This window comes from Meleagris gallopavo, chromosome 5, assembly GCF_905368555.1.
Source record: "Meleagris gallopavo chromosome 5, MGAL_WU_HG_1.1, whole genome shotgun sequence".
Taxonomy (NCBI): domain Eukaryota; kingdom Metazoa; phylum Chordata; class Aves; order Galliformes; family Phasianidae; genus Meleagris; species Meleagris gallopavo.
This window is the reverse complement of record NC_139408.1, coordinates 2,683,983-2,698,890: the sequence shown is the minus strand read 5'-3', so window position 1 is coordinate 2,698,890 and position 14,908 is coordinate 2,683,983. Positions and strand designations below refer to the sequence as shown.

The window sequence follows — 14,908 nt, the reverse complement described above, 5'->3', positions numbered from 1 at the left end:
TTGTTATTTTTTTCTTATTAGTTTATTGGTAATTTGGAGAGCCCTTGTATTCAGATATCACTAAGGAGTTGCTTTTTATATGCTTTTTACTTTTGACTCCACACCAGCTGGGGAGGAACCACCCCCAAAATTCTGCTCGTGTGATGCAGCCAGCTGAAGTTGCTATGCACAACATCCTTGGTTACTGCTGGCTTCCCAAACATCTTGAAAATTACTCAAAATTAAATTAAACAGATAAAACATTTTTATTTGGTTTGCCAAATTAATCTTTATAATGAGGTACTTAAATTTCTTTGTAATGCTAATTCTTGAAGAGCCAAGAACTGCTTAGGAATAGGCTTAGGAAGAAATAGGCTTAGGAAAATTTGCAACTCATCTTGATTTTTGGAAGTGAACATGGCTGGCATGGCATGGCAATCATTATTTTAAAAATGCAGTCTGGAAGTAGGCAGCTAAACATGGTATTTTCTTGCATATTAAATACCAACGTTTGGTTTCGAATCAATTTCACAACATGCTTGTGAATGCAGACCATACAATGATGCCAATGTATAGCATGAAGTCATTTCTGTGTGCTATTAGAAGAGCAGAGAATAATTTTACACAAAAGGTGTCTACATCTGGTACTGTTCATAAACACTTTCCCCTTTTCCCATTCAAAATAAAAACAGCAACATAGGAAAATCTGGGAATCTTTCAAGAATTGCTGTGAATTACAGGAGAAGGAAAGTTCCAGCAATTATGGAGATTTGCCACGGACATTTGCATACTTATCCCAGCAAATGTTTGATGGTTTCATAGCAATTTGCAAACACATCATGTGCGCTGATCGAGAGGTTGCTATTTTCAGGAACGAACCCAGGGCTCTTTACATCCCTGGTGAAGACAAAATCTCTCAGGGACAACTTGGAGATAAATTCTGAGGGGTTTTGTGAGCCCCCTGCTTCCCAATGACAGGAACTGTTTTAGGCCACACACAGTGGAGAACTGGAGGATCTTCTGCTAAAATCATCTACCCCTTTCCCTTTCGTTCAGACTCATCTTTGCATTCACAAAAGGGTGACTCTTCTGTGCTGCTAAACAAAATGTGTTTCTTCTGCCTATATTTCTTTCAAACTATTAGCATTTTTCTGGAGCCCACTTTTGTAAAAATTTAACTCCACATCTGAACTTAGCAGTCACTGGAAAAAGCAATCACTTCATCCAATATTAAAACAAATTAAATGCATGTCAGTTTCCACCCCAGAATACTATATTCTTCCATTTAATAATAACATTCTAATTTCTTCAACTACTTTCAGTTCAAGAGGACACGAAGCTAAAACAATGTGCCTAGTTTTTTTAATTAATATTTCCTAATGTCATCAGTGTTTACCTTAAATGTAAACGTTCTCCAATTCATTCCCTGGCACACTGATGTAGTGATCTGGTAGAGTGTGTTAGAATTCCCTGAGCAGTTTTTCCACACAGTGAAATTTTATGGATCGTCCTACAGTTACGTGCTCAAAAAACAAATATAAAATAATTAAAAAAAAAAAAAACAAACAACACAACAGCAACAACAGAAAAAGCAGAAATTCAGATTCTAGTACTTCTTAATGGATACAAACTTGGCAGAAAGCCAAGCAGCAACCTTTCCTTTTATTTCTGCTGTATGCCTAAGAGCGATGGTACTTTTCATAACCAACCATTTTACAAACATGCAGAGTTGGAGGGCTGGCACAATGCAACTCTCACTTTCAGCCTTTCAAGGTTTGCAGCAGTCCATTCCAGAAGCTGAGTTCTGCAGGAGTACCAGCTTAACAGAAGCCTTCCACTTCTTTAGTTGGCTGTAAATAAAGACAACAGGGGTAGGCAAAAGCCAAGCAATTTTACTAGCAATACAATAATTGACAGAAGTTTACATTGCATAACAATTTGATTCATTCTAGTGAATGGCAATGAGGGTTTACTTGTTGAAAAGCAGAGTTTTTCAGAAACCTGAATTTGACCTACACAGATACCTTGCTCATAAAAAATGGCCTGTCATCATTTTGGTAGGTGCAGGGGACAGACTTTAACTAAGACATACTGGCATAACCTCACTTCCTTCAAGTACCTATGCTTACAGACATGAACTAAGAGAGATACCCAAAGTTCATTTGTTTTTCAGACCACAAAAGTAGGACTTCATGTTCTACCAATATATTTTAGTAAAGCTGACTAATGGAGTCTTGCTTTGCTTTAGTCCACACGATTTTCATGTTTCCCTTAGATCTGTTACTTTTTCAGGCTTTCACTAAACCAGAAACACGTCTGAATTTTCAAACATTTCCTGACTTGGTTGAGTTTGTTCCCGTTACTTCATTTTTTTCTGCTGCACATATATCAACTAATGTTAAACAATAAAGACAACTAAAGTAGTGTCTTCTCCACAGGTTATTAAACGACCATTAATCTTTTCCTTTCAGTTTGAAGTTCTCCACAGAGCTATTTAACTTAAATTTGGACATTACACAGTTAGAAATACAGATGTGAAAGCTGGAGCACAGAACATGACTGAAAAGGTAACCAGAATGGTGCAGGAAATGAGAAGACTTTGCACAATATCATGGCAGCCTCTCTGAAAGGCAAACTATCTTAAGTTGTCAGAGCAAACAGTTACACAGCATGCAAAAACATACTTCTTTTGCACATATTTAGCTAAAGGAATATTAAATGAGATTAGAGTTAAAGAACAGATAATGAGATAATGAATGAAAGGTGAACAAAGAACAGGAAAACGTGATTAGTCATTTTCATTTCACTGGCCTCAAGATTTTTGTTACTTAAATCAATGACAAAATTACTCTTAGCCATAGGTGAAAGACGTTTGAAACCATTGTGTGTGCCTGCTTCTGTTGTGATAAGCTTCAAGCTGCATCTCCAAACATGTATTTGCAAGCACTCAAACAATTCTTACAGCACTATCTATTTGTCCAAAATAAAACCATGGGTTTGAAGAAAGAGTATGCATGCAAAGACAGTATGTTGTAATTTTAAATGTCAAAGTATGTTTTTAAAAAAAAGAAAAAGTTCTAAAGTCACCCATGATATTTGATACTCTATTCCCATGTTTCTCTTAATTTGTTTATGTAACACTGCTGCAAGCTGCTGAACAGGAATGGCTGCATTTTTGTGATGGATGTAGTAAGCCCATAAGCATAGATTGGAGAATTTAGGGTGAGAGAGAAAGCGAGAGGGCATATACAAAGGACAGAAAGAGCAAGAGGGCTTAAAGAGCTCAAGTGAGGGTGAATTCTTGGCTGCATTGGAGATTACAGGAGTTTGTTCAATTGTTTCAGGAGAATCTAGATGATAAGGATGGCTATGATGCACTTGTATCTTGTGTAATTCATCTCAGCTGTGGAACACAAGGACAAAAAAAAAAAACCCATTCTCTTGAGATGGCCTCCTCCTTACAGTTTTCAGCTTTAAGACTGATCTCTGGGATAAATAAGATATATTCTTTTAGCTATTCAAGTAAAGGAAGGAAGAACAAATAAAATATGGAGATTCTTCCTGCAGAGATATTACCACCCAGAATACTTGTACGTGTTAAAATCTTTTCTTTGGATTACTTTCCACTGAGCTCTCACAGTACCTCCTGACGTCTGCCTCAATCCCATTTCTGTGCTCTGCCAAACTTCTCCATGACTGTATTTTCCAGTATGATAGGACTTCTGTGATGCAAACTGCATTACCATGTAACCATCATCTGGCTTCTTCCAGCGAACCCAGCCCTGCAGCAGAAGTGAAATAAGGCACTGTGAATGTTTCATAACAACTGAGATGGGTACAGACTAATCAGAAGCAAATCTAAATTGAAATAATTGCCTTAGTTTGACAAATTAGAATTCATACGGTCAGCCTGAGAAAAAGTGCTACAATTTCTTTCCAGTAGCAAATCCAAAATATCAGCTAAATAATATTTAAACCCCTCTCACATCCACCTCCAGTTCATTTTCCATGAGCACAGCCCCAACTCATGCCCAAGGGCAAAGTGGTTCCCACTTGGTAATTCATCTTCAGTGTTCCTTCAAGCACAGAAAGTGTCAAAGCTGTCAGCTTTTTGTTTGAGCTGATGAGCAGCGTGTAGACAGAAGGCAGAGAAGATGCACGGCAGGATGTGGTTACACAGTAGGTGGCACTTTCCTCTATGAGGTTTCAGTCTGGCAAGAAGCCCTGGTCAGTTCCAGACAACAGATACATTGTCCAAAGGTTCAGAAATTGAAGTGTTATTTTTTCCAGTGCTTTTGACTTGCAGAACTGCTGATCTGCTGTTGTCTAAGAATACAGCCTCGTGTCTCTCTTCACCATGGGGTACGGGCTGTTGTTGGAACTCTGTAAATATTGTAGTGAAGTCTTGTGCTGAGTGTTCTGACCACATTCAAATCAGGTCAACTTCACTCAGCTATGCAAAATGATCTTAGTGGTTTAATTTGGATGAAACACTGTTCTCTGTGTGCTTTGTACACACCTCTTCTATCAACTGCTGTTTCTGTGAGAGTGGCTACTTTCCAGGAATGGAGAAACTGATTTCTGTGTGTACTTGAAAGGAAGATGAGAAAGAGACCATTCAGCTGAGTTCACAGTTCACCTGACACTGCTGTCAGAATCTCAGAGGAGACGGTATGAAACAGTGACCCCCCCGAAATCGTTCATCAGGAATTAGACAACACAATAGTTACACTGGTTTAAAATTAATTTTTTCCACGGGCCCAGAAAAAGTCTAATCAAACAAAACAAACATGTGGAATGCATCAGGCTTAAATTTTCAACATCAGCAACACTAATAGACCTTTTCTATAGCCAGGCACAACCCCTGTAATTCTACAAATTAGACTGAGCCCCTGGGAACTGTGTAACTGCAGCTGCTACACAGATGTGCAGATAAAAAAATAAAGCAGATTCTTCCAAATAAGACTGGATGGGGTTCTGAAGCTAATAAAATTACCACTGATCTAGTGTTGACTGATAACTTTCTATTTAAGAAAAAGCCACACATTTTACCCTGTAGCAAAACACATTCAGAGCTGAAAAGCGTCTTCCCACGGATGGGTGACAAAATTAAATTCCTCTCACTATCTAAACTCAACTGAGCTGCAACAAGAACTGAGGACAAACTCCCACTTCAGAGATGGTTAGATGACTAAACAAACTTTGAAAAGTCTGGCCTTGAGCACTTGTTTTTTTGGCACTTTTAACAACCACAGCTCTAAGATCTAAAGAATCTGACCGTGGCAAGTTTGTTTGGCGTGGAGCCCATGTGGTTCAGCAAAATGCTTTAACAAAATGACTTTATAGAGCTCCATGAACTTTACCAATTGGAAAGTGTAAATAAGTCACAAATGTTCAGGCACTGAACTGAACTTCAACAACCATTAAAGAAACCTGAATTAACACAAACAGTGACAGCACACCGAACGCTTCGGACTGCTACTCCTTTATGTGGGCACATCCATTTCCAGCTAGATTCAAATGGTGAGAGTGGAAAGAATCCCCCTGCACTCAGGAAGAGAGAATAAAAAAATGAACAAAGTGGTGATGAATATAGAGCCTGAAGCAAGGAAGGGGCAAGAAACAAAGAGGAAAAAAAAAAAAAAGAGGACAAGGATTGAAAATGGACAAGAGTTGTAAGTGGATGTCACTGATGTGACAAATTCATAGGTGAGGGGGCAAAAGAGATCTTTATCAGTAAGCACCCTCCCAAACACACACATCTTACTGCAGAACTGAAATGCATTTTAATCAAAAAGGCCTTTTATATGCTCCTCTTGGAACCTCATCAAAGTGTTGCCTCCTTAGTCAATATATTTCTTTCAGTCCCCAAACGTGCCTGAAACATTTCCTTTTGCTACTGCCTTAATGGCCTACAATCACTACAGGCTGTGGTCTTTCCAGCTAGGGTAAACAATATTGTGCCAATGTTTGGCTGACAAAAACCTCCAGAAACATACCAGGAGCTTAAAATGGAGACATTGTAATTTTGTAGACAGCACTCCTCCCTGTGAATTACTGTTCTGCTAGCATCCTACCATGCCATTAGGAGACACCAGTCTGATACCAGCCCAGCTAACCTAGGGCTTGTTTACAGTGCAGTGTACTTGCTAAGGCATCACCACACCGACGTAACTACTCCCTTTCTGCTCTCCTACCACAAGCAATCTCTCCAAGATTTGCAGTATGCACCACAGAAGTTTCAGAGACCCTGGCAGTCTCACAGAAGTAAGCAGCACAAGAGTGGTGTCTTTGCCCAGCTCCCAGGGCAGACGCCACAAACATCTTTCTCAAGCCAAATTATTCCTACATAGTTTCCTTGGAGTGCAAGGTATTTCCATTCCATACCAGTCTAGAGCTGCTTATGTGGGCTAGTGGGTCATTTTCCACCATCTGAGTCCAGTGACTGAGAAGACTTGCTCATAACGCGCTGTTTTTAAAGCTCTTTCCAGATAAATACACGATGGTGTTTTCAAGATGCCTTCCTGCAGCAGCTGAAAACATTACAGACTCTGACACCTACCTCATGGGAAATGCACACAGAGCTGAAGCTCAAAGCAGCACTGAGGCAACATCACAGGGAGCTGATCCTATTCCTCACCCCCAGTCTTGCAGATCACCCCCTGCATGTGGCTGATGCTGTGTGTCCTCTAGAGAGAGGCAGGTCAGGATGAGCCTCCTGCCACACCTGCTAGCACACTGCACACTGGCTCAGCTTCCTCCATTTCCACCCTGGAGGGGCAAAACTCACAGGTATAAAGTGCCAGTTATGGCAGAGCAGAGCAGCTGCTGTTTCTCTTTGTGCCCCATTCAAGAAGCGAAGGGAAGAAGCTACAGCTTTGTTTATCAGCTTTTGGCACTGCCTCTTTTTTTTACATGAGGATAACTGGAAGGCTGGAGGAACTAGGGAATTGGTAATGAGTGATAAAATGCTTTTCAAACACCACATGTGCTTCTGATCAGTATTCCCTTGACAGCACTCAAGGCTGCAGGTAACACAGAGGCAGCTAATTGTCCCAGTTCTGCAACACTGAAAGTAATAATGCCTGTCCTCAAAAGTTTGTATGTAAGACATGCCAGTGGAAGAAAGGAAATTATACCCTTGTTTTGCCATGGCAACTGATGCACTGGGATGTTTTTGCAAGGTCACATCGGAAACCTGCAGCAAAGCCAGAATTTGAACCTCTCTCTGCTGCGTGCAATTACATCACTGCCCTAGCAGGTCCTTCCTTCCTGTCATACATTTGTTGTCCGACTTCTAGCTAAAGGCTTGAGCCCAAGAAAATCAGCATGGAAAACAAGCATTACACGGCTGCATCTAGAAAACAATTCCAGCAGCAGTCAGAAATTCCTACTACACCTGCAGATCAGGACAGAGCAGTTATTCTGCTGGCAAATCACAGTCAAATACAACCTAGCTTTATTATGAGGCTCCTCATCGCATGTTCTAGGAGGTGTAATTCTGAGCCAACTTTGAAAGCTATCCAGGGGAAAAAAATGGCAAAGCTTGTTTTTCTGCTGTATCTGTGCTGTGGAGGTGTGAACAGTACAGGAGATGGAAATTTAGACCTAGTGTACCAGCAGAAAGAGCTGGACATTGCTCAGCACATTGTTCAGCACAGCTGCTGGTTCACTGCCCATTGCAGACACCTTTGCTTTCCTCAAGGAGCCCTAAGTAAGGGCCTGGGACCTGACTAACTAGGAATTGTTCTCTCCCAGAATGTCAGGACAATTGCATTGATTTTGGGGAAGGTTTGCAGATATAGCATTGCCAGCACTGATGTTTTTGGACTGATGTTGAGCTTGTACAGAGCACACTGCTACTTCTCAAGACAAGCACAGTAACAGAAAGGCAAAGAGAGAATACCAAGCAAACTCGCAGTAGCAGATATTGTGAAACTGACAGCCCTAATTTACTGGATATTCTTCTCAGAAATTAGGGCAATAGAACATAAACATAAAAGAGCTTCACGTATTTCAGTTGTTCACAGATTTGAATGAGATGCATGCTAGCACTGCAAATTCTACTTCAAAAATTTAAGTGCAAGTAATAATCTTTTCCCCCACTTAGTTATTGCTGCAAATCTGTAACATTCAAGACTTCCACTTCACTGAAAAAGTCTATTTCACCAAAAAACAAACAAACAAACAAAAAAAAACCTGGCTTAATTTTGAATTGGGTCAAAATGCTTGTGGGTTTTTTTTTTTTTTTTTTAAATTTCCCTGAAATCTGGTAAAGTACATCCATGTTGAGAAATAAAATTTCACAATAACAACAAAACTCTTGCTGTACAAAGCTGTACACGTAGCTTTGCTCCTGCATTCCAGCAGGTCTAGGAACTAATACACTTCAAAGAAACATTATTGCAGAACTATTCAGTGGCTATGAGAGTTTTCAAGACTCCTGGTTCTTTTACTGGTTCAGCTGGGACCCTTGGGCCAGCCTATGCCTTGGGTTTCCATGTTCTTGCCACTCCTTGGAAATGCAGCTTCTACGGTGTGGGGAAGGTCACAATTCAGAAAAGCCAAACACACAAAGAGAACCAAGCCAGTCCATTACAAATCAGCCTTACAGGCAGAGTTTATCAGTAGAGTTGTGCAGTTGGTTTGATGAAAACTTGCCGAAGTCTCTTATTGCAGAAGAGCTGCTTTAAATGTCAGCATGGGTTCTAGGAAAAACTAAAACTATATGCCTTAAGAGACTTTGAAAGAGCAGCTAGATCTAGGGAAATCTGCCTACCCAAAAGCAAAAAGAAACAAAAAAAAGTTCGTTTTTTCCAAAGTCCCTCGTATTCCAGAAAGTTATCAAACAGCAATCTACACTGTCATCTTCTTGACAGTGACTTAAAATAGAGCCAAATGACAAAAGGCATTGTTGATGTATTTTGGTGGCACAAATTTCAAAAGCTCTCTCTCACATCAGGCCAAACCCTCAAAGAGATGCATGAGACGAAGTGGATTCGCTGATTTTCCTGAACATACTTTTGAAATTTTGTAAAATGACTCAAGGAATCAAAATTTGGATGGTTAAATGGTAGCAGGAAGATTTACAGGAACAAATAAATGAAACTGTATCATGCATCAGACTGACCTTCCAGCTAGAAATCCAGACAAAACAGGGGATGATATAGTTAACCAAAATTGAATCTAATAAACGTAAAAATAGTTGTGCTCTCTTTGTGGACAAGATGTTATCTGGAAGGAAAAGCAGAGGGTGTTTGAAGACAGACAGATACATTTCTCAAAAAGTCTTTCTTAAAATACCAAGTCATTTAGGAAGTTTCATATATCCTTTTTGAATGCCTTTCCTCCATGCCTTCTGTAACATGCCTTTCTCATTAACTTAAGTGGGAAAAGCAGGCACATTAAAATAGTTCCCCTAGGCTATAGAAGGGAATGTTTCTGGCACTTCCACCATTGTCTTAACTCCACCTACCAACAGAAAAACTACAGTGAGAGAACTGGAATAAAGAGAGCATCTATGACCTTGTGCCCATTACAAGTATCTTAATCAGAGTATGCAGAGATCTGCTATCTGAGGTTAATTGGCCCAGTACTGAAATATTACTATAGAGAACCTGATTTCCAGCATGATTATCTGGAAGTAAGCAAGGCTAGGAAGAACACAAGGACACAAAGAAAAACCTGATCCTAAATCTCAAGGGAAAAAAGAGGAGGTAAAGTAAACACGATTTTTCAGTACTATAAAACACTTATTTGATTTGGTTCTCATAACTGTAATTAGTTAGCTGATGGGCACATAAATGTTAAGTAAAGCATGTAACTTTCTGAAGGATTTGCCAAAGTAATAATTAGCTTTTTATATAGCAAACTCTGCTACTTCTCAGGAATTGCCCTCTTTGGTGTGGGTATAAAAAGGTACTAGAATTATTATTAGAGCTGAGAAAAAGGCTTGTCAACGCATGAACTTCTGAAAGCATTTGTTTCAAAGTTAGCAATGCCAGCTCTGGGTGGCTACAAATACAGAACACCATCTAATTAGACCTAATCCTTAGATCTAGTAAAATTAGGCCCTAAAACCACAAACTTCACCTGAATAGTAAGGGAGATTAGGATTTGATCCCATGTCCCTGATGTTAATTTGTCACCCTAAATTGCCTGGTAGTAAACAATGGAAGGCCAATCCGGTGAGGTTGCTAGAAACTTAGAGAATATAATGCCTGGCAAAGATAAAGAAAGAATACTGTCTCCTGTTTACACTGGACATCAGCTTTATATGATTATCCTACCAGTTAGGATTAACTGGGCAATTATCCTGGCAAACAATGGGACATTGATGACAGTAAAACAAAAGCATCTCAGGGCACCTCCTTTGTTAGCACTGCTACCAGCTGGAGCCCCACTGAATTGTGTCGGCCCTGGCTGTCGTCCCAGTGCTATCAGTCCTCAAACAAGGACTCCACAGTTACAGGGGAAGCAGCAAGGGAAACAGTTTCTCTAATTTGTGAGCATTTAAGAATTCAAATATTTTTCCTCACTACAAAAGGAGCTGAAAATTTGGAGGGGAAAATGTCCACAGACAAAGCATATGCAGAAGAATAGATAGGCGTGAGAGAACAGCTTTGCTTTCCACCCTTTTGGAATATTTCCTTCAGATTTTGATCTCCTTTATCTGAGCGAAAGCTGCATTTCAATGCTGAACTTGGAAAAGAAAAAAAAAAAAAAAGAGAGAGAGAGAAAGAAGGAGAGAAATATCAGAATAGGAATATAGAAAAACTCAGCTAGACTGCTGAATCTTTCCTGGCAACAGGAAAACTCAGCAAATGGACTCATTTCATCAGAAGATTCCTGACTGGCAGTAGCCAGTGGTACATAAAAAGATAAAAGAATGAAACCACAGCCTCATTCCCCTGACTATTTCTAGCACAGAGCGCTCTGTTAAGGCCTGACATGGCAGCTTCCATACCCTGTGGTGCTGTTTCCTACCCAATACCATAGCAGGCCTAACCAAATCCCAAGAATTCAGAAGCTTAGTCCTAATTCATCATCTGGCCAATTATATTCAGCCACCATGTTTTCTCTCCTGTATAAGGTGAACATTCTCACTTCTGGAACACATCAGAGGACGATGATGCCTGTAGAACACTTCATACTATATCTTAAAATAGCTACAGTCTATAGCTAACAAAGTCTAAGACTCAAGAAATTCCATAAATTCAAGTAGCTTTAATTTCTCATGTTTCATTCCAGAGACCGACAGTCACTGAAACTTCATCAGCTTCAAATGTACACACTAAGTAAATAAGAGCACTCTTTAGTTTAAGGAAGTTAGTTGCATATATAGATATTTTTCCAGAAATTGAAGGCTGTGGTATTTCTTTTCTCCTCCTTTTTTTGTCTCCAATTTTTGGTGGAGATTTACTGAAGTAAGAAAGAACCACAAGGAAAGAGGAAAACTTACTTGAAAGTCATGCAAATTAGCAAAAAACATGGGAGAAAACATGAGAGAGGGTCTTAGTACTTCATATTGTTAAGCAGGAAAGAAGCTGGGCATAAACACTTCTTAATGAATGCGATGCTACATTTACATTCTTGCTCTCTCTGGAGATTTACACATATTTTTAAGTTTTGACTGATAATAAATAGTAGATTTCCTGCCATTAACTACAATGCTCCCTTTCCCCCTCCCAGGTTAATGGGCTCCATCCAACAGATCGAGCCCTTCACACACAATAGCTCCCTTACTGCTGAAAGCACACAAAAATATTTCTTCTGCTCTCTTCCTGAACTTCTTAAACTCTAGGTGACACCGAGTAAAGTACATTTTAATGGGGCCTCAGTCAAGTTAGCCAACCAAGCCCTTGTTGAACTAAGCAACACTATGTAGAAATAGAAAATAATTTTAAAAGGCATTCTTGTTCTTTTCTGGAGGCTTGCTTCTTACTTTCCTTTGCAAGGAAATACTACTTATGTTCCCAGTTTTAATCCTCACATTACTGTAGAGTCAGCCAGCATTATTCAGATTAAAGCAGCTACAGTTCATGATGCAGTGCTGCATTTGGTTTTATGGCAGTACTTCTCCACTGCCACAGCAGTTGTCTGCTGGACTACAATTGTGATTTTCACTGAGTAATTTCCTCTGATAGTCACCCAAGTCCAGTTAGCTAGAAGCAAGAGATGATCTAGGTCTCTTGTCACACTCCTTGAACATATACAATAAACACTGTCTTGAGACAACATTCTTCATTCAAACTGTCCTTCGTATTGCTCAACAGCATGCTTTACAACATGAAAGAATATCAGCAAAAGATGAAGAGAAACTTGTGCACATTAGAAGTTCACCTTCACTCAGAAATGGTTTAAAATCAAGCAAAGTATTCCACATAACAAGGATTTGCATGTGCAGTGATTAGACACTATCCTTCAAATATTTTACACTTTTATACTGTGATAGTGCTGTGATAGTAGCATATGTTGCTTGTACTGATTTGACAATCGATGTGCAGTAAACAAGTAAGGATCTACACAACTTACAAACATTCAGGGTGTACAGTCTCTCCAGTGGTACAAGTAAAAGAGTAAGCGTTGGATAGCAGGGCTACTTAATGTTGGAGGTAGCAGGGCTGAGGAGTATACAAGGAATGAGTAGGCACATAAGATGCATGGCTAACTGGAAAACGTATGGGATGATTTTAAAAAGCAGAAGTGTTGATTTTAACAGGCTCCTTCATCCAAAGTACCTCTCAACTTCACATAGGTGTTACAGACCATATCTTCTATCAATGACATTTGTGATCTTTCAACAGCAAGCAAAAGTAGGTAATAACTTTAACCATCTTTCTCATAAAGACCTAGTCTAATATACGTGTTCCTTAAAATTGGCAAGAAACACATAACAATTGTTACTTTCAGTAGAAAGTGAGAATAAATCACTCTGTTTCACAAGAACATTAAATTTTATATCTTTAATTTCAGTGTGACATTGCAATGAGAGAAGCCAGGAATGTTTTAGTAGACATTATTTTATCCTTGCTGTGCTTTTCTCTGGAACAGAGGTTATGTTTAACTGTATGGTCATGCAAGTGCTTGGAAAAAAGATGGACGACATAACATGTCTTCAAAAAGATGCTGCACTACTAGTATTGTAAATCTCAGTCTTTATACACTCAAATTGCTGTGAATATGATAAATCTGCATTATCGAAATAGTGCAGTCTTGAAACAAGTTTTAATTTGGATTAGAATAAGAATCGTAAAAGACCTGAAATTTGAAACAAACCCAAACCCCATGCCTTGATACTGTCACACATATTTGAAGAAATCTGACTGCACCAAAACGTGTCAAAATTAGCTAATGAGCCATAAATCAACATGACCTATAAACACCGATTCAACGATTCTCTTTCAGATGTAGAAAATAGTGGGAGATGGAGATTCTTCCTACTAACTTAATCTGTACTTTCTATTAAGGTTTTCTTGTTTTTCACTGACCTCTGGGCAGTCCTGTTAGGGCTCCAGCATCAAATTTCTGTTGACAGCAGATTGTTTGCAGAGTCCAAAAAGATTAACTAAACTCTTTCTTTCAGGATTCCACATCCACAGGTTTCTTATACAGTTGTGCATTCTCTGGATTTACATGTATCTAAAACTTCTTTATGACTGAAAAGACAGAAATACACATTCCTTCAGGTCTCCCATGCCTTCTAGTATTTATAAATAAGCAGCTAGTCTCTACCACTACACAGCTACAGAAAATGCACCTCTTTCATGCTGGCATTAATGTATTTCATTCAATATTCAAAAGCAGTCTTAGGAAAGAGGGTAACATTTTCTGAAGTATTAAGCAGTTCTCAGTTTTGAAAATCTTACCACATGAATTAGATGGCAAGTCTATAAACCCTGAGGCAACGTAGGATACACACACTCCTTTTAATACTAGAATTTGATCATTTAAACAGCCACATACATTTTGAAATACAGTCCTTGGAATTTTCACTTTACCCCCAGGCATTCTTTAAACAAAGGCTGCCTACATTTGCTGCACAGGTCTTCACACAGAGGTTAAAAACAACATCTTACAGTAAAAACCACAGCAACAAGAAAAACGCCAGTTTAAATGATGAGCCACAGCTGGGGATCAAGGGGTCAGCATTTTAACCTGAAGGAAATCCCTCTTCCACTCTTCGTATTATTTATTGAGCTAATTACTGAACTATACAGCAATGAAGAAGCACCACTTTCGCATGTTTACCTCTAACTTTAGAGCAACTGAAGAAAAAATGGCACAAGTAGGAAAGCAATCCACAGCTACTACAATACTAACTGCCTCTATTTTCCTTTTGCCTCTCCTTACCCCACAACCCACAACAAATCTTGCTTTCTCCATAACTTCGGTTCACTGCATTTAGGTTAAACAGTTGCAGCCCTTAAACTGAGATGCTTATCTCCTTTCAACTGCTAACATCTAAAAGTGATCACAGTCCTCAGGCCTTTGTGAACTTTGCAACTTGTTGGATTTTTCTTCATATGTGTCTATTCTAAAAAGCCAAACCCATGGAAAAACTAACTGAAACCAAATGCCAAGTGATCAGGGCCAACCATAACACGAGAGCCCTAAAATAACAGGAGAGATACTGTGGTAATGCCTGACCTTCTGAACTGTACATACGGGTTGAAGCAAAACAGCCCAAATTCACGTCTTAAATGGTGCTTACTAATAGTTTATTTGTAATGCAGAAGAACGCAGTTTATAGAGCCATGATTTTAAAGCTTCAAGGACTTGCTCTCGATGCCAGAAATGACTTCACTTTTGGAATAAGCTTCAACAAGGTCACAGTTGAACTTTACTAGCTTGTATGGTCAAAAAACATTTCAGGAGGCAGTTTCAATGGCTGTAGACATTACCTCTGTCTTCTACCGTGTTTCCACCT

At 39.3% G+C, this 14,908-nt stretch overlaps 1 protein-coding gene across 6 annotated transcripts in view; it reads right to left on the bottom strand.

Annotated features, from left to right (window-relative positions):
- LOC146544208 (uncharacterized) overlaps window positions 1–14,908 on the bottom strand; it is an 88,323-nt gene that overhangs the window by 61,358 nt on the left and 12,057 nt on the right. For all 6 annotated transcript variants that reach the window (XM_085223896.1, XM_085223899.1, XM_085223898.1 and 3 more), the window contains exons 6-8: window positions 13,470–13,637; window positions 3,623–3,761; window positions 1,689–1,829 (exon numbers count right to left, since the gene is read on the bottom strand). The gene's annotated coding sequence lies outside the window, so the exon portion shown is untranslated. The remainder of the gene's footprint in view (window positions 1–1,688; window positions 1,830–3,622; window positions 3,762–13,469; window positions 13,638–14,908) is intronic.